Source organism: Haematobia irritans, chromosome 4, assembly GCF_050003625.1.
Source record: "Haematobia irritans isolate KBUSLIRL chromosome 4, ASM5000362v1, whole genome shotgun sequence".
NCBI lineage: Eukaryota > Metazoa > Arthropoda > Insecta > Diptera > Muscidae > Haematobia > Haematobia irritans.
In genome coordinates, this window is record NC_134400.1 from 79,180,095 (window position 1) to 79,183,941 (window position 3,847).

The window sequence follows — 3,847 nt, forward strand, 5'->3', positions numbered from 1 at the left end:
GTAAGGAAAGTCTAAAGTCAGGCGGGGCCGACTATATTATACCCTGCACCACTTTGTAGATCTAAATTTTCGATACCATATCACATCCGTCAAATGTGTTGGGGGTTATATAAAGGTTTGTCCCAAATACATACATTTAAATATCACTCGATCTGGACAGAATTTGATATACCTCTACAAAATCTATAGACTCAAAATTTAAGTCGGCTAATGCACTAGGGTGGAACAAAATGTTAGTAAAAAATATGGGAAACATTTAAATCTGAAGCAATTTTAAGGAAAATTAGCAAAAGTTTATTTATGATTTATCGCTCGATATATATGTATTAGAAGTTTAGGAAAATCAGAGTCATTTTTACAACTTTTCGACTAAGCAATGGCGATTTTACAAGGAAAATGTTGGTATTTTGACCATATTTGTCGAAATCAGAAAAACATATATATGGAAGCTATATCTAAATCTGAAGCGATTTCAACCAAATTTGGCACGCATAGCTACAATGCTAATTCTACTCCCTGTGAAAAATTCCAACGAAATCGAAGTAAAAGATTGGTCACTATGGTCATATGAGTGTAAATCGGGCGAACGATATATATGGGAGCTTTATCTAAATCTGAACCGATTTCAATAAAATTTGGCACACTTGACTATAATACTAATTGTTCTTCTTTTGCAAAATTTTAAGCAAATTAGGGTAAAACTCTGGCTTCTGGGGATATATAAGTCCATATCGGGCGAAATATATATATGGGAGCTATATCTAAATCTGAACCAATTTCTTCCAAAATTAATAGGGTTCTATTCTGAGCCAAAACACATACATTATTTGTTAATTATTTGTTATTATTATTATTTGTTAATTATTTTTTTTAATACCAGTTTAATGTTTTTCTTTGTTGTAAAAGCAATATTTAATTTCAGAGCAACTCCAGATGTATTCGAACAAATTTAAAACATAGAGAATTGGTTAGTTTTCTTTTACAAATTGGCTTTCTTTCAACTAGAATATTTACGTTTTTATCATCAAAATTACAGGTTTTTAATACCTTATTTTAGTATTTCTTTAAGCAAATTTTTTGGAAACGAATGTAATATTTTTAATGTAAAAACCAAATATTTAATTTCAGAAAAACCTCTTAAAAATTTGGAAAAGTTTTTAGTACTGCTTTGCTTGTAATTTAATAGTGAATTGGTAAGGATTCTTTGACTTTCTTTTAATCCTGGACAGTCATCCTTATTTTTTGTACATTAACGTCATCCTTCGTCATTTTGACTACGGCTCATTTCAAGACGCTATAATTTTCATCGTGAGCGAAACTTGAATTTATTTTCTTATTCAATTTGGTTTTAATTAGTATAAAACAAAAAATTCATAAAACGGTCGAATTAGTATAACTTAAATTTACCATTTCCCAATAGACTAAAATGCATTTTAAATCGGAAATGAAATGTCGTCATTTTGACGAATGATGACTGTCTCGGGTTAACCAGAATATTTGATTTTTATGCTTATTATTATTATTTTTCATTAGATTTTTTGGAAACCTATTTAATAGTTTTATTAAAGGGTGATACGTTCAAAATTTGGTCAAGGGAAAACGCGTGTAAATCGGTGAAATCGTTTATTTAAAAAATCAAATTAAATTTCTTTTTCAAGTTCAATTAGTATAAAATTCAGGAAAAATATTCAGTTAGGCTTTCGCTTTTCCAAATCCGAATTGCCGGGCCTCACGCTTGACACCTGCCATCAGATTTTGTACAGCCACCTTGTCCACCTTCTTCGCCGCAGAAAGCCAGTTTGCCTTGAACTGCTGCTCGTCCTTAGCAGTTTTTTTTGGTCTTCTTTAGGTTCCGCTTGACAATAGCCCAGTATTTCTCAATTGGGCGGAGCTCTGGCGTGTTGGGAGGGTTCTTGTCCTTGGGAACCACCTGCACGTTGTTGGCGGCGTACCACTCCATGGCTTTTCACCGTAATGGCAAGATGCCAAATCCGGCCAAAACAGTACGGAACAACCGTGTTTCTTCAGGAAAGGCAGCATACGTTAATTCAAACACTTTCACGTAAATTTCTTGGTTGACAGTACCGGAAGCTTTGAAAATGCTGCTTTTCAAGCCACAGGTACAGATGGCTTGCCAAACCAGATATTTCTTTGCGAACTTTGACAGTTTTATGTGCTTGAAAATATCTGCTACCTTTCCCCTTCCTTTTGCCGTATAAAACTCCTGTCCCGGAAGCTGCTTGTAGTCGGCTTTGACGTAGGTTTCGTCATCCATTACCACGCAGTCAAACTTCGTCAGCATCGTCGTGTACAGCCTCCGGGATCGCGCTTTAGCCGTCGTATTTTGTTTATCATCGCGATTTGGAGTCACTACCTTCTTGTAAGTCGATAGTCCGGCTCATTTTTTGGCTCGATGCACGGTTGTAGACGATACATCCAGCTTATTTGCGGCATCTCGGAGAGAGAGGTTAGGGTTTCGCTTGAAACTACCGGCAACTCTCTTTGTCGTCTCAGCGGCTTCCGGTTTTCGATTTCCCTCCGATCCAGACTTCCTGTCTGTCGACAAACGTTCCCCAAACACTTTAATTACATTTGTAGCAGTTGATTTGGCAACTTTTAGCGATTTTGCCAGCTTTGCGTGCGAGTAGCTCGGATTTTCGCGATGCGCGAGCAAAATTTTGATACGCTGCTCTTCTTGCTTGAACGGCATTTTGACAACTGAGGAGTGAATTCCAAAATCAAAATAGGAGCAACATTCTACACACACACCTTCAAAATGAGGGGTGTTCAGGTTTTTTAAATGAAAAATTGAAAGAAATACGTCAAGTTTATATTGACAAAATTTTGACCGTATCACCCTTTAAATGTAAAAAATAAATATTGAATTTCAGAGTAACCCAAATAAATTTAGACAACTTTTTATATTTCCCCTCAGCGTACAATTTAATAGAGAATTGGTAAGATTTATATTAAAACTTTGGCTTTCTTTCAACTAAAATATTTATTTTATTATATCCTTCACATCGACAACAACACAGTTTTATGAGTTTATATAGAATACTTCATTATTTCTCTAATTGTTTCAGGTACAAATTTTATGAGATACGTTTTTCAAAGAATAGTTGAATTCCTCACACCATTTGATAAAATGCCACCAAATATGGTAACTTACAAGCTAAAATAAAGAATTAAAAAATTATATTTCATTACATGGTGTTAATTTTAACAATTTTCATTATTGCTTCCATTTTTTTCCAGCAAGATATGTGGAAAAATTACTTACGATGAATAAAACAAGGATAAGTCAAAATGTCCAAACAGCGAGTTCAAATGAACTACTCTCTGTTTCACGAGGTCATCATTTTTATTCACAAAAAACATTGTATTAAGAACTTTCATCATAAGTTTTTATAATAAAGTACTTTTGCTTAAAGAAAGTTTAATTTTAATGTATGAAAATGATCATAATAGTAAAGCGGTTTGTTTTTCCTTTAATTATTTAATGTCTCTGTACTGTAGAATGATTGATTTAAAAATAGTTTAGTCATCGACATTTTAAGGAGACTGTCAACCAATTTTTATTATCGGGTTTCCCAAAAAATAAGCAAGTAAACCAAAATAATACTGACTTTTTAACTTGGTAGGGGTATATAAATCTTATGGTGTTGTAAAAATGAACTAAAATTCAATGTTATAGATTAACTAAAATTTAAGAGAATTATAAACTAGACAAGTTGAAAAAAATCTCAAGGGCTAAAATCATGGTCAATATTACTACAGTTTAGTTCATTTTGCAATGGAAAAGGGTTCACTGTTTTTTCAGTGTATACTACAATATATACAAATG

General features: G+C 33.3%; 1 long non-coding RNA gene across 1 annotated transcript; it reads left to right on the plus strand.

Annotated features, from left to right (window-relative positions):
* The first annotated feature begins 3,099 nt into the window (after window positions 1-3,099).
* LOC142234787 (uncharacterized) lies at window positions 3,100-3,437 on the plus strand. Its single transcript, XR_012721711.1, has 2 exons — window positions 3,100-3,163; window positions 3,259-3,437. It is a non-coding gene; the product is annotated as an uncharacterized LOC142234787 (long non-coding RNA).
* The last annotated feature ends 410 nt before the right edge of the window (window positions 3,438-3,847 follow it).